A 25,931-nucleotide genomic window follows, 5' to 3' on the forward strand; every position below is an offset into this window, starting at 1 on the left:
AACCCTAGAGAAAGGAGCATGATCCGAATAATACATTAGTTTCAATTCCCTGCCCTCATTAGAAGATAGGACCTCAAAGTCAGTTTGAATATGATTTCAAAAAAAAATGTCCTTTTGTTCTCATATCTGAATTTTGTTGGGTAGGATTTACATGGAAACCTAAGTATTTGCTCTTCTCGCTGTTGTTTATTATCCATGTGGTCAAGATTTACAGCTGCTTGAATGAATGTTATGTACCCAACATCTAATAGACTTACTGATAGGAACACAACATGTATTTTTGTTAATCAGTTAATGAAATGTGATCCAATTTGCACAGGAGAGAAAAGGAAAGCTCAATGAGATAAAATAACTTGGCCGAAATGGAACAGCTATTTAATACTCGAGCCTGATATTTGCTTATGAATCTTGAGCTGTTAGCCACTATGCGGAAACTTCCTCTGTATAAGGAAGGAAACAACCAAAAACCGGTAGTCCTGGCATTTCTAAAAACAATGCATCATGCAAATAGATAGAAAATGAGTTCAGATGAGTGTTCTGAGAGGACCGAGGAACTTAGAATATCATAAAACACATTTGGAGAGGTTAATCAGAGGTCAAGTTGTTTTTCTTTTTTCCCTGAAAAATGAAACTCTTAAGAAAATACTGGGGAATTTAGGTAGCATAAATCATGCAGCAAGTCGTACAGGGAGCAAATTTGTGGTTGTGGATTAGCGACTATTGTTTACACGGTTTGAGTTCAGCAGGAAAGCTAAGGAAGAATATTTGGGGGCTATAGTCATTTAAGAGTCACAGTGAAAATTAATTACCTTTCAGGCTCTCTATATTATTTTCTGTTTTTTCCTGTACCTTCTGTATTTGTTTCTTTCATAATTAATATCAAGATTTATCAAACATATTTTATTTTTCAATCAATAAATTGCAGAATTACACTGCAACTATACCTATCAGTTGATGCCTATAAAATAAATTTTACTGTATACAGTACAAAACCTTCCAGAAACTTCTGTTAGATTATTTCTTGATACATATTTTATTAGGTATTAATTTTGCCATTGACAAATGAATCCAAATTAACATTTTTCACCTTTAAACCTAAGTGCCTATAAGGATAAGCTAGAGCATCGTTTTCTTCTGAGATCGCTTTATCACCTATTTGAATAAACATTATATTATAGTAAAAATAGTTTTCCCGAGAAAAAAGGAATTTTTCTTCCCAATGTTGAATAAGTCAATAGTGATTAAAATAAAGTAGAAGGGCAAAACAAAAAATCCAGCTTTTATAAAGCAACGAAGTAATGACTGATAGTTTCAATAGGCAATAAGATGATCAAAAAGATTCAAAAACTGATGAATATATAGTATTTGACAGAATCGAAAATGTAACCTTTGCCATAGAACCAGATATCTGATATTGTTTCAGGAGGCAGGAACTAGCTCCTGCATCACGAGTCTATGCCACACAGGTAGGAGAGCTGTTCAAGTGATAAATGTGAAAAAAGACAGAAGTAGCACTTTCTTACAGATCCTAACAGGTGTAACCAAAAATTCTGAAAGAAGTTCAGTTTAAGAAGCAGTTTCAAATGTCTCCTACTGAGTGAGGAAACCTCTGTGGTTAGTAGATAATTGGTGACTGAAGTCCTGGGAGTAAAAAAAAAGACTCAATAAACTTTGAGCTTCATGTGGACCCTTAAGTCCCGTTTGAGCCTCACCCAATTCCACAGAAAGGGTGCCAACTAAGTGCATGTCCTCTTAAAAAGCACATTCCAATTAATGCAGGTTTCCATATTTAGTGAGAACATGTAGAAGTTGAAAAAAACGAATCAAAATCATGCCATATTTGTGGTAAATGGACAAATTCTGTGAAATAAATTGTAATTTTTTTAAACAAAACATCTCATTTAAAGAAAATCAGAACGGTGTTTAGTTAACTTTATCTGTTCTGGTTATATATGTAAAGTATAAAATGTTAAATAATGAACCTAAATTCTAAATAATCTACTAGGATGTTAATATGGAATCCAACACAAGAAAACCACAAATATCATATATAGTCTTCCCATTGTATTATTTTCTTCACACACACACACACACATACACACACACCACATGAGCTCACACACACTTAAACAGATTGTCTGGACAATTAAATTAGCTGTTTATAATATCATTCAATTTTCAGTACCAAACTTTTTATTTACATATTGTCACTTTTCAACATATTTTTTCAGTTTAAGTACTGGCGACAAATCACAAGTATACTTTTGTAAACCAGAGATTTCAATTAGGAGATCTAAATCTTCCTCACAATACAAATGCATTTTGCCATTCTTATATATAACGGAAATATTTACTTAAATTTACTAAGAAAAAGTCATTTTAATGGTATTGGTTAAATAATTATTTCATTAGTGAATTATTTAATTTTTAGCCAATTTCCAACATTCAAATTTTAAAGGAACACTTGAAGGAATAATTAAGATTTCCTTGTTGAGGAACCTTGTTAAGGTTTCCTTGTGGTTTCCTAATCAGCATGGCATTAGCTCATCAGATACTGATATCAATAAACTTAGTTTCTTTTCTGAATTGTTTTTTTAACTGTTTCATTAAATAAAATACTAATAAAGGTTAAATAACAATGGAACAGATCTTCACAGATTTATAATCAATGAAAGGCTGACATCACAATATATAAAGATCTTTAAAAATCAAAGGACATAATGAGGCATTACCAAAAGGAGGATATTCAAATGGTTAATAAACACATTAAAAGGTAGGTGCCTAGGGGCTCCTGGGTGGCTCATTTGGTTAAGTGTGCAACTTCAGCTCAGATCTCATGGTTTGTGAATTTGAGCCCCACATCGGACTCTGTGCTGACAACTCAGAACCTGGAGCCTGCTTCAGATTCTGAATTTTTAAAAAGGTGGTGGGTACCTAAACAGTAACCAGATAAATGCAAAATAAAATCACCATGAAATATTGATGACTACCCATAGAGATTATGTATCTAAAAACCTAGAGATAGTTATAACTAAGTGTTGTGTGATGAAGTGTGTTCTCGTGTGTATATAAGAACCTGTATACATTTCTGGTAGAAGTCTAAATTGTTACAACTAACTTGAAAAACATCCTGGCATTATCTACCAAGTAATGAAATTTGCGTATATATCAAAGCAATTCCAAACTCAGATGTGTGTGTGTGTATGTGTGTGTGTGTGTGTGTGTGTGTAGATTTAATTATGCATTTCTGCAGAAATCCTTATTTTTTGATTGCCAAGACTTGAAAAAATCCAAATGTCCATCAATAGTATGATAGAAAAATAAATGCTTATATTTTTTTAATGAAAGATAATAAATGTACTTTAACTTTATGCAACAAAATGGTTGAAAAAATAGTGTAGTCACATGTAAAATTCAAATGTTAGGATTCAACTTAAGCAAGTTTAAAATGAACCATAGTGCTTGTGGTCAAAAAGATAGCAGAAAGATGAGGAAAAATCAGTGAATAAAGACAATATCATTAAGCTGGGGGTGGTTCTAGGATTCTGGCAATTTTCTCTTTCTTGATGTGTGCTGACTATATGAAAAATATTTTGAGAGATCATTGACCTTACATTACAGTTTTGTGAATTTTTAGAAATGGTGTGTAGTACAATCATTTAAACAGGCACAAGGATAATAAGCTAGGGCAGAGGGATGAGAGAGAAGAGAAATAATTTGGCATTTGGGAGGAATGCATTTGAATTAATCCTGAATTCGGCAGGCAGATGTGAGTCTAGAGAAATATGTGGGCTATATGGTGGTGAGATTTGCATTATGTTACGAGATTTGGATTTTATCTGGAAAAAATCAGAAAAGCATTGAAGAGGAGCAGGATCTATTTTAGATTCCAATTAGCCATCCTGGGGTATAGATTATAGACTGAAGTTGGGTAGACAAAGAGCTGATAGAATTTATATTAAATAAAGGGCATTTAAGAGTACTGAATTCTAAACTATTTTCTGGAAAGAAAATAAATGAGAAAGGGGAGATGACAAATACAGTTATTCTCCTGAAAAACAAAAGGGTAAGTGTCGAGAAGTTTGGTGAAAAAAAGTTGAATCATTTTAAGAGAAGTATGTAAGGAAAAACCACAGAAGTATATAAGATTTTACTTACAAAGTGGTAAGTCTGCAAAATCTGAGATAGCAAAATTCTAGGTGATGCCAAAATTGAAGATGTAAATGAAACCTCTATTGTTGGATCAGAGTAGAAGATAATGGTATGAGTATGTGTGTGTGTGTGTGTGTGTGTGTGTGTGTGCATGTGAGATAGACAGGTATAGAAATAATTGTTAAATATGTGTATATACACAGATATGGAAACATAACAGAAATTTTCTACTTCTGTGTGCTCAGATGGTCTATACAGTGTGATACCTCAAGAGAAATAAGCAATCTTTGCACTCAGATCTTGGTTTCTAAGTAAAAGGATCAAGAACTATTTGAATGAATGTTTGATTCTAGGGCTGAGGAAGGGGACACATATCATAAACCATAAAATAAGGAAGGTTAAAAAAAACAACACACCAAGCGCCAACCTGAAAGAGTATCCCAGACTAGAAAAATTAAAGCCACAAAATTCAATAGAACTGTATGAATTGTGACAAAATAAATATCTTTAAGTCCATCCTGGTATAAAAATATTAAATAAATGTTAGATAAGGGAAATTTATTCTTTCTGAAGAATTCCAAATAATAAATGTGTAAGAAATGAAAGAGAAACTCACCAGCAGAATAGCACAACAATAATTGCTGTAGCCAAGATCCAGTTATTTTGTGAAATAGTAGGTGAAAACTTAAGAAACAGAATACATGCATAGCCTCAAAATATCTCAACAGAAATCATTTTAATTACTATGGCGATTTTATCACATGCCTACAAATTATAGGGTAACCCTCTCTTCAGGAGGTGGAGGTTAATTCCCCCACCCCCTCAGCCTTCAGCATGAGTTGGACATAGTGACTCGCTTCCAACAAATTGAGTATGGCAATGGAAAAGACAAATAAAATTGTTATGGCAGACACTTAATCAAGAGATCAAGGTTAATGTCACCAGGGTTAAGACATGTGGATAGCGGGTAATTCCTGATACAATTCTTTGAGGTCACCTGTGGTATTCTTCCTCAAACCCAGAATCCCAATCTACTCATGAGAAAATACTATCTAAGCCAAAATTAAAGGCAATCTACAAATACTGAGCATTAATTTTCAAGAGAGTCAAAACCATGGAAACAAGAAAAGAATGAATGGTCACAGATTGAAGGAGAATATGGGGTCATGAGAAATAAATGCAATGCAGTAACCTAGATTGAGTCCTTTAATGGAAACAGTAGTAGAAAATGGAAAATGTGAGGAAATAGCTATCATGTTTTTGTTTAATAAATGTACTTTAGGGTGCTCAGTCGGTTGAGTGTCTGACTCCTGCTTTCGACTCACATCATGATCCCAGGGTAGTAGGATTGAACTCTGCACTGGACACCACGCTGACTTAAAAAAAGAAAAAACAGGGGCGCTTGGGTGGCTCCGTCGGTTGAGCAGCCGACTTCGGCTCAGGTCACCATCTCGCGGTCCATGAGTTCGAGCCCCGCATCGGGCTCTGTGCTGACAGCTCGGAGCCTGGAGCCTGTCTCGGATTCTGTGTCTCCCTCTCTCTGACCCTCCCCCATTCATGCTCTGTCTCTCTCTGTCTCAAAAATAAATAAACGTTAAAAAAAAATTAAAAAAAAAAAAAAAGAAAAAACAGGGGCGCCTGGGTGGCTCAGTCGGTTAAGTGGCCGACTTCGGCTCATGATCTCGCGGTCTGTCGGTTCGAGCCCCGCCTTGGGCTCTGTGCTGACAGCTCAGAGCCTGGAGCCTGTTTCAGATTCTGTGTCTCCCTCTTTCTCTGACCCTCCCCTGTTCATGCTCTCTCTCTCTCTGTCTCAAAAATAAATAAATGTTAAAAAAAAATTAAAAAAAAAAGAAAAAACAAAAAAGTAATTTTAGTTGTATAAGATGTTAACATTGTAGGAAGCTGGGTGAAGAGTACAAAACTCTGTACTATATTTCATCTTCTATAAATCAGAAATTATTTCAAAATGTTTCAAGGGGCTCCTTGGTGGTTCAGTCGACTAGGTCTTTGACTTTGCCTCAAGTCATGATCTCATGGTTTGTGAGTTAAAGCCCTGCATCAGGCTCTGTGCTGACAGTGCAGAGCCTGCTTGCAATTCTCTCTCTCTTCCTCTCTCTCTCTCCCCTTCCCCCACTTATGCTCTCACTCCCTCTCTCTCAAAATAAATAAATAAACTCTAGAAGAATAAAAAATAAACAAAAAGTCAAAAAGTGGACTTTAAGAAAAAGTTTTCCAAAATAATTTTTAAAAAATATTAAAAAAAAAAAATATGTACCTATGCTTTTCATCGAGGTGACCTACACCTAGTTTACACTTTCACGTACTTAAGATCCAAAAATTCACTGAAGTTGGCAAAAGATTACTTTTTATAATAAACTTTTACATATACTTTGATTTCCTTTATTGAAATAAATTCTATCCACAATTTTTCTTCTTCAGTATAGACAGACATGGAGTGTTTTAATTTTCAGGCTAAGATATTCTTAGTGAAAATCTTCGCTGTTTGGTTAGAGGATGATTTCTAATCCTACTACCTGGAGCATCAGAATTTGCACCAATATCTATTTTTTTTTTAAGGAAACTCTAACCCCAACATGGGGCTTAAACTCATGACCCCAGGATCGAGAGTCGTATACTGTGCCTACTGAGCCAGCCAGATGCCAGGCACCAAAGTTTAACGGGTGAGAAGTAATGCAGATTACTACAAAGGGAAAAACCTATTTCTTATTTTTCATATCCAATCTTATTTTAAAGGAGAGAGTCTTAACCTTTAAGGTGATGGAAAATGAGACGGCGCTGATGATTGATGGAGTCCCTTCTATTGTAATACCACACACTGTACCTTCTAAAAGGAGACATTTCTGAGTGAAAGGGGATACTATCAATTATTTTGTCAGAGCATCAGGCATCAAACTGGAACTTTCTCAGGCAGATCAAGAGGTTCATCTTGAAAAAAATTAACAAATAAATAAATGTGAGATAAAGGGAAAATGTCCCTTTGCACTTTGTTGGCCTGAACTTAACTTTTAATTGAGTTGTTTCTTTGGAGTAGATCCAGCAGACAGTGTAACTCAAGGTAACCTTCTGAGTTATTACATACATCCCATTTCATTCTCGCATAAACCTAGTTTACAGAAACATTAACTCATCATATATAATTATGTGATATACTAAATATTCCATATATATATATATATATATATATATATATAAAATTGTATTCATAGGCAAGTTGTCTCTTTTCTCCTGTATCTTCACAATTAGAAAATATTTTTTATTCTTGATTTCTGAGATTAACATTTCTGGACATCACAGAAGTGATTATGTAAAGAAAATTATAAAATAAAGAAGACAGAATATTTAGTATGAAAATATTTGGAACAGAAAATAAAAGATTAAGTAAAGTTCTGGATTATAGAATAAAGTTGAACTGGAAAGAGCAAATTCAATGTAAGTACTTTAGAAGTTGACCAGAAAGGCAAGGTAGGCCAAAACTACACTTGCCGTCTTTGTTACAACTGACATTCTCACTAGTTTGATACTTACAGATGCATAATAAAGCTACAAAATAACTGCTACAGCTAGCTTTAATGGTGACACTAATCAACTTGGGTTCTACCAAGGAAAGCTAGTGGAAATCAGAACACTGAGTGCCTGAATTTATCCCACAAAAATTTATGGGCTGTTTCATTTCTAAGAATAAATATTACATAGCATAGATTTTATTTGAGAAAAAAAAAAGAGGAAAAAAGAGAAAAAAAGATCACTAGCATCTTTCAATCCCAGAAAAGATTTATATCCATCACATGCTGACACAAGCTAAAGTATATTAATTATTCTCGGATGAAAAAATACTGTCAATTTCTGAATAATAACAAGACTGTATATAGTGTTTCCTTTCCATTTTCCAACCCATCTTCTGACAATGAATGGAGAGGAATAAGATGGATTTAGAAGTATCAAACAGGGATTTTCTACTGAAGAAAGAACAGCAAGTTTCTACTTAAGGACTGTCGTTTTTGGCTCTGGGGCAGAAAATGTAGAAGCAAAGAAAACAGCCCGATATATAAACACACGAAGTTCAACCCGAAGGCAACTCTTTGACCAGTCCTTATTGAAGTTTATTCATTTATATATCTCGGCAAAAGAATTTCAGCAGCATCTGGCATTTACTAACATAGTGTATGAGCTTTCTATTGACATCTCCAAGTGCCATATTTCTTTTTATTTTATGCCTTTATAAGTTTAGAAATGTCTATAACTTGGTGATTCCAAATGAAATAATGTATGTGAGAACACAATTACCAGAGGATGAGGACAATAAAGAATAAGCCAACATTTTGTTATAGATACAGTGTTGAAAACTAAAAAAATTGCTACATTTCTTTAAATAAATCTTCAGTTTTAACAACAATTTATTCACAACTTCATAAGCTTACATGTATTTATTTATTAGATATGTAAACACTTGACCAATGCTTTCTGAAAGCATTTCATGAAGATATTAAATGTATTTTCTAATAAACTTTTTTTAAAAATTTTTTTACATTTTCAATTTATAAAACAAAACTGAAAAGTAGTGCAGGGTTCCTATATATCTCGCGCCCAGTTTTTTCCTGTTATTAGTATCATTTGTTAGAATGGCACATTTTGTCACGAATGGAGCAACAATGTTGATACCTTATTAATTAACGTCCAAAGTTTATTCCAGTTGTTTTAATTTTTAACTAATGTTCTTTTTCTCTTACAAGATCATATTTAGGATAAAACATTACACTTAGTTATCATGTTTCTTTAGGCTCTTCTTAGCTGTTACTGTTTCTTAGACTTTCTGTGTTTTTGATAACCTTGAAAGTTATAAGGAGTTGTATGTTGTATGTCCCTCTATTGGAATTTATCTATTGCTTTTCTCAGATTAGACTGGGGTTATGGGCCTATGGGTTTGGGGGAGAAAGAACATGGAGTAAAGTGCCATATCCATCCATCCTATTGATGTTGAACTTGATTGCAAGTTTGAGGTAGTGTTTGTCAGTTTTCTTCACTATAAAGTTACTTTTTCCCCCCTCTTTCTATACTATACTCTTTGGAACCACTATGCACAGCATACACTGAAGGGCTACAGACTTATGCACCCCTTCAACCAGGGCAAGAGTGTCATCAAGCCTGTCGGGCTAAGATTTAAGAAAAAAAAATGTTTGCAGCCTGGGAAATGGCTGGTTGAGAAGCAACAAGATAGACCAGGAAAACCTGATATCCTTTGAAATGTCAAAGCTGAAGACAACCTGACCTTGCCTGTGGATCAACATGTTTTCCCACTCTGTAAATGTTTAATCTAAAGTAGTAAAGCAACCCCCTTCCTATGGATGTATACACTGCCCCTGTGACATATGCCTGTACATCACTGCCCTGATTGTATTGTTTCCCCGAAAATCTATGAGCATGCTTTGTTCCTGCCTTTGAAACCACACTTTCCTGCATTCCTGCACCCCTTGAAATGCACTGATAAGATTCTCTATAAGAACTGGAGAAGAGCTTTGCTCTGGATCATCACCACTAGAGGGCTTGGCCCCCTGTCCCTCTCCTTTCTCTGATTCAAGAGTCTGGAGTAATCTGTCATCAACTGCTCCAGGGTTTGCTGGTCAAACCTGGCACAAAAGTATCTACATTATTTGGAATTATTTTACGCAGGAAATACCTGTCTTCTCCCCCATTAACTGTTTTATTTAATCATTTCTTTATGACAGCATGGTTTCATATTTGTTTTATATCACTGACATTTTTACTGACTTTTTAATTTAGCCTTTTTGCAGAATGCCATATAATTGGAATCACAGATTGTCTTTTCTTAGATTGACGCATTTTTAGCTTATCCATGTCTTTTTTAATTCGATTGCCCCCCCTTTTATCGCTGAATAATGTTATCTTATCTAGATGTAATACAGTTTGTTTATCAATTCACTTATTAAAGCACAATTTGGATTCTTTCAGTTCAGGAGGATTACTAATGAAGCTGTGATAGACATCCACCTGCAAGTTTTGTATGTGGAACATGATTGCTGGGTCTTCTGGTAACACTAGATAAAGCTTTGTAAGAGACCTCTAAACTGTCTTCCAAAGTGGTTGTGCCGTCTTGCATCCCCAACAGCAATGAATTAAAGTTTCTGGTATTCCACATCTTCACCAGCATCTAGTATTGTCAGTTTTTGGGTTTTGACTTTTCTAATCAGAATGTAGTGCTCTCTCATCCTTGCTTTAATTTGCAATTCTCGAATGACAAATGATGTCGTCTTTTCCCATGATTATTTTCCATCTGTATATCTTTTTTGGTGAAGTGTCTGTATCACTTGCCCATTTTTAAATTGTGTTACTTGTTTTTTCCACTGTTGAGTTTTAGAGTTCTTTGTTTAATCTAGAGACAAGTATTTTATCAGATGTGTGCTTTGCAAAGTTTTCTCTCAGTTGGTACCTTGTCTTTTTTTTTGGGGGGGGGCTTCAGTTTCATTATTTTTTTTTAATTTTATTTTTTTTTCAATTTTTATTTTTATTTATTTATTTTTAATATTAAATTTATTGTCAAATTGGTTTCCATACAACATCCAGTGCTCATCCCAACAGGTGCCCTCCTCAATGCCCATCACACACTTTTCCCTCTCCCCCAGCCCCCATCAACCCTCAGTTTGTTCTCAGTATTTAAGAGTCTCTTATGGTTTGCCTTCTTCCCCCTCTGTAACTCCCCCTCCCCGCCCCCCGTCTTCTGTTAAGTTTCTCAGGATAATGATAAAGACTAACAACCATTTCTTCTTCTATATATTTTGTTTTTGTTGTTACATATAAAATTTATTATCAAGCCTATGATCAACATGGTTTTCTCCTTTATTTTCTTCTAGAAATTTTATAGTTCTGCATTTTACATTTAGGTTTATGATTCACTTTCTGTCCATTTTTTGTGAAAGGTCTGCATCTAAATTTCTTTATTTGCTTGCATATGGAAAACATTCCAGTTTTTCTAGCATCCTTGTTGACAAGTCTATTGCTATCATTGAATACCTTCATCAAAGATCAGTTCACTATATCAGCATGTCTATTTCTGTTATCTGTTCTCTTCCATCAATCTATATGTCTATTCTTTCAACAAAACCAAAACTATCTCACTTACTCTAGCTTTATAATATGTGTTATTCTCCAGGTAAATTGATCTCAGATGTGATTCTTGGTCTTACTACATCTCTCCAAATTTGGAGGGGAGGGGAGGTCATATATGACCTAATTTATCTGATAGGTCCAATAAAATGATTTGACTTTGACTTTTCCAGTTTTTATGTTCAGAAAATTGTAACCACCTTCAAACTCTTATATATGAAAGTTTAACTTAAAAAAGAAATATATATATATACACACACACACGTACACCACACACACACACAGACACACACACATATGTTTAGCACCAAAATTACACAGTTCAATACTTTTCACTGAATTACCCTAATGGTAAATTTAATAAAGATAACATGATAACAATGGGAAAAATACTGTTTACCGAGTCCTTACTGAGTCAACAGTGAAAGCTGGAAGGAACACTTTTTCCCATTAGAAATTTGAAATTAATTAGGATGACGAGATAATATATAATCTTGCATTTTAATCTGTTGTTTTCTATAAGTACATAAATTACCTATTTTAAAACTTGTATTGATATATTAAAGAATCTGCTGTTGATTAATGTACTGATAAAAACAAAATATTGTTTAATTTTAAATATATTAAAAAGAGAGGGGAAGTTAACAAGTACCTCCCATTTTAAGTCAACAATTTAGAACTTCTTTGATTTGTGCCTTATTTAGTATACCCATTATGTTACTCAGCGATCAAAAAGAACGAAATCTTGCCATTTGCAGCAACGAAGATGGAAGTACAGTGTATTAAGTTAAGCAAAATAAGTCAGTCAAAGAAAGATAAATATATGATTTTATTCATATGTGGAATTTAAGAAACACAACAGAGGAACATAGGGGAAGGGAAGGAAAAATAAGATAAAAACAGAGAGAGAAGCAAACCGTAAAGGACTCTTAACTACAGAGAACAAACTGAGGGTTGCTGGAGAAAGGTGGGTGTGGAGGTGCTATGGGTGATAGGAGGTAAGGAGGGCACTTGTTGGGATGAGCACTGGGTGTTATATGTAAGGGATGAATAACTGGGTCTTACTACTGAAACCAATACTACACTGTATGTAAACTAACTTATATTTAAATAAATAAATATTTTAAAAAGGTATTAATTCCAAAGGAGTCGACTAGATAAACTGAATTTACATTCTGTTCCTCATAGCAAATATATTTTCAGAGTTCTTTTATTAATAGATTAAACATTTCTTTGATTAATTTATTAGCAGCAGTAACAACTGGCATATTATGGTAGACATTTGAAGGTTAGTGTGTGAATACATCCTTTATAGAATGTATTTCATACATATATAGGGTTATATACACTATTATAGATAAAAATGCTTTTGAGTTTAGCTAATTTTTAACTGAAATTTCTTATTTCTTTCCCCAGCAGCAGCAAAAACAGCAGAATATTTGCTTTTTATTTTTCTCTAAGAGTTTGGCTTCTAGGATTTTAATTTAGTTTAACTTCTTGGTATCTTCTCATCCAACTTCTTTTGGTCTTTGAAATATCACTGAATCTCTTAAAAATAATTGTACTCTCTATATTGAATTTATTCACTCTATTTATTTTGACTTCTCTGGAAGTCTATTTACAAGTTATTTTAAAAATTGACTAGTTTATTCCTTTTTAAAAAAATATTTTTTAATGTTAATTTATTTTTGAGAGAGGGAGAGACAGAATGCGAGTAGGGGAGGGGCAGAGAGAGAGGGAGACACAGAATCCAAAGCAGGCTCCAGGCTCTGAGTTGTCAGCACAGAGCCCCATGTGGGGCTGGAACTCACAGAACCCATGAGACCATGACCTGAACTGGTGTCGAATGCTCAACTGAGTGAGCTACCCAGGTGCCCCTGTTCCTTTCTATCTTAAAGATGTGAAGTCTTAATTGTTCAATAAAGCAACTAAAATGCAGTTTTGCTGTTAATTATTCAGGCCACAAATATATCAAATATAAAGCTGTCTCCTTTAATAGACATCTAATACTAAGATTTTCAGAATATTTATGAGTGATGAAAAGATGGCTTCATAAAAGAAGTGGCCAACTATTATAACGCTTTTTTGTTGCTGTTAAAGTAGTTTCGCCTTAATATACATTTGTGCATTTTTAAAACACAATGACTTAATTTTATACATCTAGTTGCAACTTTTGATTGAACTTAATGCCCAAATGAATTAAAATAAGTAGAGCCTTAAGAGTGGTTTTTCAACTGAATTTTGAAAGCTTCCAGTTGATTCTTCAGCTTCAATTCCCAGATAATTGTCAGTAGACCCTCACACATGACACTCGGAAGCCTCTCTCAAACCACAGGAATTCTCAGTGTTCCACAAGTCACTCTGAGTTCACTTTGCCTTTGGATCACCATGGGGGTGAGAGGTCTTGAAACAGAATGAATGAATGAACAAATAAATACACTCTAAGAAACGTAGACCTTTTGTGTCTTGGCATGGCAAGAGCAACTTTCTTTTAAATTTATTGTTCTACATGAATACTCTGGTTGGTTTTGTAGGTGTATGTTTGCAATTTTCTCATGCAATAAATAGGCCAAGGACAGACAGTATGCTGAGGCTTCATGCTGATAAATTGCAACATGCTTTTCTTACAACAAAACATGTCTGTCTTTAGAACTTCATAATAGCTTCTGATACATGTAGTGAATTCACATTCCTACATTGCAGAGTCAAAATAAAGTGACTGTTATCAATAGATATTTTTCCCTTTTTAATATTTCTCGGTTAATAGTGCAGGCTTGAACCTGGAAGTCTGTATCTGGCCTGTGAATGTGCCATTTATTCTTGCTCCGAAGCCAATGACAATGAAGTGTCCAATATGCATGAAACTACAATTCTCATAAAATGACTTGAAAATAGATGGCTGAAAATTTATAGCTCTCCTATGACTCTTGTTTGAGGACCTATCTAATAACCCCTTATAAGTAATCAGATGGACTTTATGCAACCTCATCTTGTAAATGGACCATGTGAATGTTTCCCTATTATTGCTGCCATAGCTCACAGACTGCATAAGATTTGCTAGTCATTTTGCACCAAAACAAATTACTACTCTAACAATAGAAATTACAATGGCCTTCACATAAGTCATGCCTCTGTAATGTGGAGAACAAAAAAAAAAAAACCTGCTTAGGAGTTGTAGAATTCACCCATTAAACTGTCCCTCTGTTAAATTTCTCACTGACATATTTTCTGTAGATGAAGAAATAAGGAAAATTGCTACTAAGAAAATTATTTTGTCCCACCTTATAAGTCATAGGGTATGTTACACTACTATATTCTTTTAAAAAGTATTTATAAAATATGAATATTAAATACATAAAAAACTACCCTCAAATAGGTCCTATTTTGTTTACTCAGTTTTATACACGATTCATTTTGTTTGTACTTTAAATAATGATATCCAAAGTTTTTCAGCTCTCTTTTCACCATTTAAAATTAAGACAGACATTTAAATCTAAGAATTTAAAAAAATCTAGAATATGAGAATTTTTTTTTCTTTGCTGTCAAATGCATCCATTTAAAATCATGAGATAAGTATTGAATGAAGCCTACATAAATACTGTCTTAAGTTTGAGAGGTCACAAGCACCCCATTAGCATTAAATTTAAGCTTGAGAGTAAAATCTAAAACAATAAAATCAATGCATTTATATCCACATATATGAAATATATTTTGGAAAAGATATGATAAATATCTTTTAATGGCATGCTAGGATCATGAATTAGATAATTCAAAAATATCATCTGTAAAACAACTATGGATAATAAAGCAAAATAAGCATACAGAAAAACAATCTTAAAACATTTCTCAACATTACTCAAACTTCCTAATCCATGTCCAAATTTCCACCTGCATATATGTGATCTAAATAAAATTGGTCTATGGGTGCCTGGGTGGCTCCGTTGGTTAAACGTCCAACCTTGGCTCAGGTCATGATCTCACAGTTCTCGAGTTCCAGCCCCAAGTCAGGCTCTGTGCTGACAACTTAGAGCCTGGAGCCTGCTTCAGATTCTGTGTCTCCCTCTCTCTGCCCCTTGCTAGCTCATATTGTCTCTCACTCTCCCAAAAATAAATATTAAAATAATTAAAAATAAGTAAGATTGGTCTAAATGTAATTAGCATTATGAAAAACTTTGTCATGACTCTTAACAATTTTTAATATTAAATTACTACCCTTGAGGAAATAATGTTCTCAAAACAGCCTTGTAACTTGGACAACAGTGAGAGGATTTAAATGTTTGATTTTTGATCATTTTGGCAACTGACCACTTTGGGGATCTTATATAAAATTTTTTAGATTCTTCATCTTGGGCACACTTTCCCACTTGAAAATAATCAATGGCATTGAAGAAGGCTACTCTCTTTACGTTGGATATGCCATCCAGAGTTCATAATTACTTGGTATTTCATAAATGAGGGGTCCACATAATTCATTTAACTTTTTCTTCTTGGCCTAATTTCAAGTTTGTGATCAGAGTTCATTTCAGAAGCACAACTGAGTTTTGGTAAGTTTAGTTCAAAAAGTCTACTAGAAGGGTGGTGGGTTTTAAGGACGGCACTTGTGATGAGCACTGGGTGTTGAACGTAAGTGATGAATCTATGAATTCTACTCCTGAAACCAATATTGCACTTGATGTAAAATAACCAAAATTAAAAAAAAAACAGTATTGATTTTCTTAAAGATGCAACTTGTCCTCTTGAGTCAAAGGAGACATTTTTCCTTCCCTATGTTTTTCAGTAGGATTAACAGAGTATAAATTAATTTTAAAAGTGGAAAGCTGATGCCTAATAAAAACAATAACAACATTAGTTATAACAACAATAATAATATTATCAGGTACTAAGTACTTAGTGCTTAAAATTTCTGGGTAGATTTTTGCTTGTTTTGTTTGTTTCTTTGTTTGCTTTCATGTTTTGGTCCAGATTCATTTGAATAGTCCTACACTGAAACTGCTCTTTGATCGAACTAGGATTACAAGTGCTTACTGTCAACCAGTATGCCTTGTATTTTAACATTTCAAAAACGATTCAAGGATTACATGTCAATAACTATTTGTAAACTATATCATTTTCATGCAGTTTTTCCATTCTTTTGTGACATTAGAGTGTGTACATCTGTATGTGTTAACACATATAGAGACATACATAAAGAATAGCTGAGCCACGGGGCGCCTGGGTGGCGCAGTCGGTTAAGCGTCCGACTTCAGCCAGGTCACGATCTCGCGGTCCGGGAGTTCGAGCCCCGCGTCGGGCTCTGGGCTGATGGCTCAGAGCCTGGAGCCTGTTTCCGATTCTGTGTCTCCCTCTCTCTCTGCCCCTCCCCCGTTCATGCTCTGTCTCTCTCTGTCCCAAAAATAAATAAATGTTGAAAAAAAAAAAATTAAAAAAAAAAAAAAAAAAGAATAGCTGAGCCAGGACTGTTCTGTTTCAAATAATGATGACTGATAGTACATTTTCACTTTTGGCAGAGACAACTTTAGACACACACACACACACACACACACACCGCTTCTTAGAAGAAGCATTAAAATTGTTTTAAAATACAAAAGTGAAAAGGCCCTTGAAACAGTTGGAAATAAATACAAAACAAATTCTAATTAATAGAAATAATAAAGAAACAAAATAAAATTGGTTTTTGAGATGCAACATTTTGGTTTTAGACAAAAGGACAAGTTTTTGATTCTGTTATAACTAGTAAGGGTTCAATAAGTTTACTGGTTTTAAAGAAATAGCATTGCTGTAAAAACACCACACAAATCAATTTGAAACAAAAAGAGTAACAAAAAATCCATTGTCATATATGTAAAAATATATCCAAGGCTTTTGTAAAGAAAAGTAAAACATCTTATAAAAGAGTGTAAAGAAACTTAAATAAATAGACATATAATCTTCAGTGATGAGACTAATATCATAAAATATACATTTTGTTAACCTATGTGTGCAACAGAATTATGATTTAACTTAATATAGAAACTCATCTTTTCAGATTTCAATACTTTTATGAAACTACTGTGATCCAAATAAACCAAATCAATCAATGCATAGGATGGAGAACAGAGAAACTGACCACGAGAGCTTTAACATTCCCCTCAGTTTGACTAATCTTTAGACAAAGTTCTTCCAAACTTAGGCCCCTGACCTTTTTCTTAGAGGATTTATTTCAGAAAACTTGCAAATGTAAATGCTTTCTCTGCTTCCTTGGGGTATAAATCTCCTCCAGCTTCTTGCCAGTTTTATAACTCAGGAATGTTTCATGCATCTGAAAGCCATTTCTCTGATAGGCAATCATCAAGAACCATGGCACCCTTATCTCCTAGGCTCTGTGAAAGTGTATGAATCTAGCTTCCTCAGCTCCAGTTAAACAGATGGTCTAACCACATTGGCCAATTCCCCCTACCCAACTTCATCCAGTAGTTTTCCACTAGCTCACCCAGCACTTAAAAGTTACCTTCTCCCTTGCTTCAGCCAAGTTGAGTTCAGTTTTTCTCCCCTCTTACAATAATCTGGAATAACGGTGTCCTTGTCTGTTTTACATGTCCAGGGAAATTTTTCTTTGACAAAACATATACATGTACGTAAGGGACCTTGGTATCTGATACAAGTAGCAGAACAAACAAGTGAAGAAAATGATCCAATGAGTGGCCTCGGAGCAATTAGCTGTGCATATGTAATCAGAGTGACCCACTGATTATTTTTCTAATACTAATACACAAAAATGAATTTCTGCTGTATTTAAGATTTGAACACACAATTAACAAAAGAGAAAGACAATAACCATAAAACTCATGAAATACATGCTTTAACTTAGTAATCAGGAATATTATTAAAGATATACAATATGAGATGCTGTACTACTTTATGAAATTACCTATAAATGGTTGTTTTCTCAATATCATTATTGTGAAGGATATAGAGAAAAATAAGTGAGAGTTACATTCAGCAATACCGATCATGGGTAATAATTAAGTTGAAAGAAATATTCAATAGTATGTTTTTAAATATACTGAGTAGTGAGATTATTGAATCATATGGTAGTGCTATTTTAAATTTTGTGAGAAACCTAAGTACTGTTTTCCATAATTTCGATACTAATTTACATACATATCAAAAGTATGCAAGGGTTCCATTTTCTCCTGATTCTTATCAATGCTTGTTATCTCTTGTCTTTTTGAGAAAAGACATCACAACAGATGTGAGGTGATATCTAGTAACTTTGATTTGCATTTCCCTGGTGGTGAATGATGATGAGCATCTTTTCACATGTTTTTGCCATCTGTATGTCTTCTTTGGAAAAATGTTTGTTCAGTCTCCTGACCATTTTAATGGAATTATTTGTTGTTGTTGTTTTTGCTATTGATTTGTGACTTCTTTTTATATTTTGATTATTAAGCCCTTATCGGATATACAACTTTGTAAATATTTCACCTATTCCATAAATTGCATTTTGATTTTGTTTATGGTTTCCTTTGCTATACAGAAGCTTTTTAGTTTAATGTAGTCCCACTTACTTTTACTTTTTTTGCCTGTGCTTTGGCATCATATCCAAAATCACTGCCAAGCACATGGTTCAAGTTTTCCAAAGTTTTCTTCTAGGAGTTTTGTGATTTCAGGTCTTACTTTTTTAAGTATTTAACTCATTTGAGTTGACTTTTGTATATCGTGCAAGATAAGGACCCAATTTAATTCTTTTACATGCGAATATCCAATTTTCCCATCATGGTTTATTAAAGGCTACATGTTCTCCATTGTTTATTCTTGGCACCCTTGTATAGATTAGTTGGTCACCTATGTTTCAATTATATCTGGGCTCTCTATTCTGTTGCTTTGGTCTATTTATGTTTTTTGCCATACCGTATTGTTTTGTTACTGTAGCTTTGCAATATAGTTTAGAATCAGGGCGTGTGATGCCTTCACTTTTGTTTTTCTTTTTCAAGATTATCAGAACCTTCTGTGGTTCCAACTAATTTTAAGATTGATTTTTCTATTTCTGTGAAAAATGTTACTGTAATTTTTATAGAGATAGCATTAAATCCATATATGGCTTTGAATAGTATGAACATTCTCACAATATTAATTCTTTCAGTCAATAATCTCATAATATTTTCCCACTTATTTCTGTATTTTTTGAGTTTTCTTCATATATTTTCATGTCACAGTGTCCTTTTCTTTCAACTTTAAGAACACCCTTACAACATTTCTTGAAAGGCAGGGCTACTGGTGATAAACTCTCTTAGTTTTTGTTTGTCTGGATGTCTTTTTATCACTCTCATTCTTTCAACGTTTATTTATTTTTGGGACAGAGAGAGACAGAGCATGAACGGGGGAGGGGCAGAGAGAGAGGGAGACACAGAATCGGAAACAGGCTCCAGGCTCTGAGCCATCAGCCCAGAGCCCGACGCGGGGCTCGAACTCACGGACCGCGAGATCGTGACCTGGCTGAAGTCGGACGCTTAACCGACTGCGCCACCCAGGCGCCCCTTTATCACTCTCATTCTTGAAGGACTATTTTGCCAGCTAATATTCTGGGTTGGCAGGGATTTTTTTCTCAGAACTTTGAATATGGTATCTGCTGCCTCCTGAACGGCAAGTTTTCTGCTGATAAATCCACTGATAATCTAATGGGGATTCCCTTGTATAAGTGTTTGTTTTTTTTCTTTTTTTTTTTCTTTATGCTCTCAAAATTCTCTTCTTGTCTTTGATGTCTTATTTACCTGATTCATTGTGATCCTTATAGCCTTGTATTGGTGTCTGTGCATTTAAAGGAGGAAACACCTCTTCCAGTTTTTAATAGCTTGTTTTTAGCAGGTAAATATCTTCTCCTCTCAGTTCCTTGAGCTAATGGGATTATCTCCAAAAACATTACGCTGGCCTGGAGCCAATTACAGGGACATTTCAGAATCTACAGAGGTACTGAGCTTGGAAGGCTTGCCTCCAAGGACACCCAGATTGTGATCCAGAAGGGCTAGAGATGAGTCATGGGTCACTTCAGGGTCTATTGCCAGGACTGACGTTTGTGGACTATAACCTGACACATGGGAAGATATGACTTCTCCTTGACCCATGGACATATGATACTAGGAGCAAGACCAAGGCCAAACACAGGTATAGCCCTGTCCACAGTGGGTTGGAGCCATTTCTGGTTCTGTAGCCAGGACCGTGTTGCATGAGTCAGCCACCTGGGTGCAAGTCTGCCTTCTCAAAATGGGGCTCCTAGGTCTTTGACTCCACTGGGGTTTCACAATGTATTACCAGGATCCCTCAAAGGCCCTTTTGTGTGTGGATGGCTGCTAAGTTATTGTTGCTGAGGGGGAATGCAAGCAAAGGAACCTCTATTCTGCCATCTTAATGATGTCACCCCCAGACAGCTTAATCAATTACTTTAATGAAAGAATTAACTATAATTCTCTCATTATAACTAAATATAAAATATTATAATAAATAGTAAATAAATAAAATATAAAATATTATAAAATAAATAGAATGAATTAAAAACACCATCATTATAAGGACACCGGTATGGCTCAGTTGGTTAAGCGTCTGACTATTGATCTCAGCTCAGTTCTTGATCTCAGGGTCATAAGTGAAAGCCCCGCATTGGACTCCACACTGGGCATGAAGCCTACATAAAAAATATATATATATATATATATATATACACACACACACACACACACCTATATATATATGTGTGTATATATATATATATATATTCCATCATTATATAAAGTTGGCACTACTGAAAATGTACACGTCATCATTATTTGAAACAAACTGCTTTGGTGTGTGTCTTTATATGTGCCTACATGTGCATGCACACACATACACGTGTTGAAAAAATACTAATGTGGAAAAAACTTAGAATAATTATATCATGAACTAGCATTTATCATTCCAGATGTCTTCATTCTCTCTTAGAATCATAGGAAATGTACTTCCATGTATAAATGTATTTATTTTTAAACCAGTCATTTCATTGCAACTTCTAATTATTTATTTGTTAATTAGGTGATTGGAGAGGTATAACACTTCCTTAAGAAATAATTTATCATTGAGAATTATAAACATTTGTAAATATCAACATATTAGCAGAAGGTTAAAAGTAATATTGAAAGAAGAAAGGACATGAAAGGTTTAAATTACTTACCATTAAATTTTACCTTGGAATTTGGATTAGACATAGTGAATAGCTTTCCATTAAGGAAAATACTTATATCTTGTATAACATTAATTTCAATATTGGTTACTTACGGAGTGGGAGATATAGGCTTCCACTTATGAAATGAATAAGTCATGGAAATAAAAGGCACAACAGGGCGCCTAGGTGGCTCACTCAGTTAAGTGTCTGACTCCTGATTTTGGCTCAGGTCGTGACTTCACTATTCATGGGATCCAGCCCTGTGGGATCTCAGGGTTCGTGGGATCACGCTGTTATGGAGGAGCCTGCTTGGCATTCTCTCTCCCTCTCTCTCTGTCCCTCTGCCACTCATGCTGTCTCTCTCTCTCTCAAGATAAATAAATAAACTCAAAAAAAGCACACCATAAGGAATATAGTCTATCATATGTAAAAGCAATATATGGGGATAGATGGTAGCTATACTTGTGATGCACATAGCATAATATATAAACTTGTCAAATCACTATATTGTACACCTGAAAGTAATGTAACATTGTGTGCCAACTATATTTGAATAAGTAAACAAACAAACAAATAAATACTGGTTACATTAATCAGTAATGCAATCAAAAAAGATATTTAACTAGTTTCTTTCCTTAACTGAAAATTTGTAAAATAAACTTACCTACCTCATTAGGATAGTAATTGCTGGAGCATAGTACAGCTTCATCATTGTCATTGTCATATTTAAATGAACAAAATGTCAACAAACAAAGATTTTAAGTAGAAGCTAATTGTAACCAAGGGTTTGCCAGTCTAGTGAGCATGCATAGCTTGTATTGTTCATATTGGTTGATTCCAGAATGTTCTGAAGATATTGATAATATTGCTTTTAAAACTTTTTTTCATAATGAGGATAAGTGATGAAAAAAAAGTCTCTGTTGTATTAAAATCAAACCCTTCAGAAAACTCAGAAATTGATTTGTTTAACAAAATATCAAACATATGAAAAGTGGTGACTTACATTTTTCCTGTAATAAAATTTACCTCACGAAAACATTTCTTTTTTTTTTTTTAATTTTTTTTCCAACGTTTATTTATTTTTGGGACAGAGAGAGACAAAGCATGAATGGGGGAGGGGCAGAGAAAGAGGGAGACACAGAATCGGAAACAGGCTCCAGGCTCTGAGCCATCAGCCCAGAGCCTGACGCAGGGCTCGAACTCCCAGACCGCGAGATCGTGACCTGGCTGAAGTCGGACGCTTAACCGACTGCACCACCCAGGCGCCCCACGAAAACATTTCAAAACATTTTCCTCTATATGTGATAATACCCTTTAAAATAGTATTTTTGGAGAAGCATATTAACTAGAATTTTACACTAGTACTAATTCAAATTTTACTTTTTGACTCATATAAATATAGTCGTAACTTGTACTTTTTTGCAAAGGAATACTTTGTCAATTTGTTTTAACCAATGTCAGATTCATTCCCACATTTTGGGATAGCGGTATCTTTAAGGAAGCCTTACTGTTTTATAGAGCAGCATGAATTCATTCTTGCAAAATTTGACTAATATTACCTAAAATTATTACGGTAGCCATTGCAATAATCTAATGGAATTATTACAAAAGAGCAATGAAGATTTAACAAAACACGTTATTATTCAAAGACTTAAAACAAAGTTTCTTATTAAGTTGTGCACAATGTTAAATTAAGCTTCTCTGTATTTTTGTGAGCATATCTTGTTTCATTAGAATCAGTTTTGTTTACATTAAAGGTGAATGCCACTCTTATAGCCTCTATTATCCAAGTGGATTGAAAATATAAGGGGGAAATTAGTTAAAACCTAGTTGCCACAATAAAATGCAATAATATCAAACTAGAGGAGAATGAAAAATACATAACTCAATACAATCTCATTATTCATTTATCTGTTGGTTTTTCCATTACTGCAGAGAACTGCTGTGCACCAAAATTTGCTACAAAGAAGGAAAAAACCTCAGTCAACATACTAACAAGAAACAAAAATTTTAAAAAGTAAAACTTTTGATTTAATTACTTAGATAGTGCTACACCAGAAGTGGGATAATACCAAAATTGGAATTTCTGTTTATATTGTATTATAAACAATATATTTTGTGTCCTGAGTAAACATGTAGTAAAAGGAATAGTGACATGAGATTCCTTCTATTGGATTAAAAAAGTCTTATCAAAAATTTCCAGTGAGGTAAACCTATAAAAAACTAGTTGGTATTTGCTATCTTGTAAATATGAGTTAATTTACTCAGAAGGAAGATAACTAACATATTCTGATTGAAAGCCTGAAAAAAGAAAACGATTAGAAGAATAATGTCTTTATTTTATGATATCCAAATGGACTATTTTTTATGGTCATGTGATGTATTTTGATTCTGCTATTCTGGCCATGAGTTCCTTATATTATTATAGTACTTGCTATATCAAAATAAGTGAAAAGCAGTATAAATGAGTCACTGTCTCTGGCGACCAGCCCTGACTCTGCCATGAACCAGCTAAGTGACAATTCCCTTGATATCTCAAGAAGACTGAGAGCCTGTAAACACTCATTTCTCTTATAGCATTATCAATCTAAAATTATAATAGTAAAAGCACATTTAGAGCAGTGGTTTTAAAACTATAGTACATGGAACCATTGAAAAAGGGAACCCAATAAACAAGACCTCTGTCCATCCCTTCTCAATCAGAAATCAGCTTCTGTATTCTTTTATATAAGAGTTTCCTGTAAAAATATACTTATGGTAAATATATATATTTTAATACATAAATACATGTAACATATATTTAATATACTTTGTATATTAAAAATAAATGTGTAGGTTCATATATATATTTATAATATATTTATATATAAGTATACACATATAAGTATATATCTTTTTGCTCTAAAAGACTTTTGACACAGCCTTGCTTCAATTTGTGTGGTAACTTTCTTTTTTGTTCGTTTTTGTGTTTTGTTTTTTTGTTTTTGAAGATATCAGAGTTTTTATTTTTTTAAGGTTTTTATTTAATACCAGTTAGTAACATACAGTGTTACATTAGTTTCAAAAGTACAATATAGCGATATTGTGATTTCTTTCAACATGACATTAAATCACAGTGAACTAATTGTATTTACAACTAAGCTTTGTTAAAACTGAATTTTTTGGTTGAATACAGTTTCAATTAATAAATGTTTCTAGGGGCGCCTGGGTGGCTCAGTCGGTTAAGCGTCGGACTTCAGCTCAGGTCATGATCTCGCGGTCCGTCCGTGAGTTCTAGCCCCGCGTCGGGCTCTGGGCTGATGGCTCAGAGCCTGGAGCCTGCTTCCGATTCTGTGTCTCCCTCTCTCTTTGCCCCTCCCCCATTCATGCTCTGTCTCTCTCTGTCTCAAAAATAAATAAACGTTAAAAAAAAAATTAAAAAAAAATAAATGTTTCTAATGTTATTGTGTACAAATATCTTTTAAGTGGAAAATAAATGTGTGTCTAGCTGAGATATATGTTGAATAGTTGCAGTTTTTTTCCTTTCTTAACTTCTGTCTTACAGATATGCAAGCTGTTTATTTAAAATTTTCTATTTGTCATGAAATTAAGTTAAATGTATGGCAATAGTATTATAGGGAATGAGTAGGCACTAACTGCTTATGTGTACTCTGAGAAGAACTGAATTTTCACTTAATTTTATGGGAGTTATATTTTCAATATATTCATATATGGACACAGAATTATGGAATAAGAAAAAACAAAGTATTTAATGTTGATTACTAGGAATCATTTGCATTCAAATAGATCTTAAATTTGACATTTGTTTTTTCATAGTCATAGATACTATATTCAACACAATTGTCTTAACCTTGTTTCAAATCGAAATTTAACTAAAGAAGAGTTTCAACTAAGTACACTCAACCTAAGGACAATACACTTCAATATAAAATGATATTTACAGGGGCACCTGGGTGGCTCAGTCGGTTAAGCACCCGATTTCTGATTAGGTCTGATCTCACCTTTGTGAGTTCAAGCCCCAAGTCGGACTCTGTGCTGACAGCTTAGAACCTGGAACCTGCTTCGAATTCTGTGTCTCCCTCTCTCTGACCCTCCCCCACTCTCACTGTGTGTCTCTCTCTCTCTCAAAAATAAATAAATGTTAAAATAAAATAAAATAAAATAAAATGGTATTTACAAAACTATTCACGAAGTTTATCCTTAGCTATTTTTGTTGGTATCTTCTAATAAAATTTCGAGTGTAACATGGAATATAAAAAATCTAATAATATTTTAACATTGATATACAGATTATATGATTTGTAAAATAAATGCTTTGTGAGAACATTTGCAAATAAAGGGTGTAAAAGAGCACATTATAAAAATAGACACTTTCATAAATGAATAAATTTTAAAATCTGTAATTAATCTTTGAATAAAAGGCCATAAAATGGAGAGATGGGGTTGACAGAACATTACCTAACAT

This window comes from Lynx rufus, unplaced genomic scaffold, assembly GCF_022079265.1.
Source record: "Lynx rufus isolate CCGP_SWC_20201006 ecotype Redwood Valley unplaced genomic scaffold, mLynRuf1.p SCAF_1, whole genome shotgun sequence".
In the NCBI taxonomy this organism is placed as follows: Eukaryota; Metazoa; Chordata; class Mammalia; order Carnivora; family Felidae; genus Lynx; species Lynx rufus.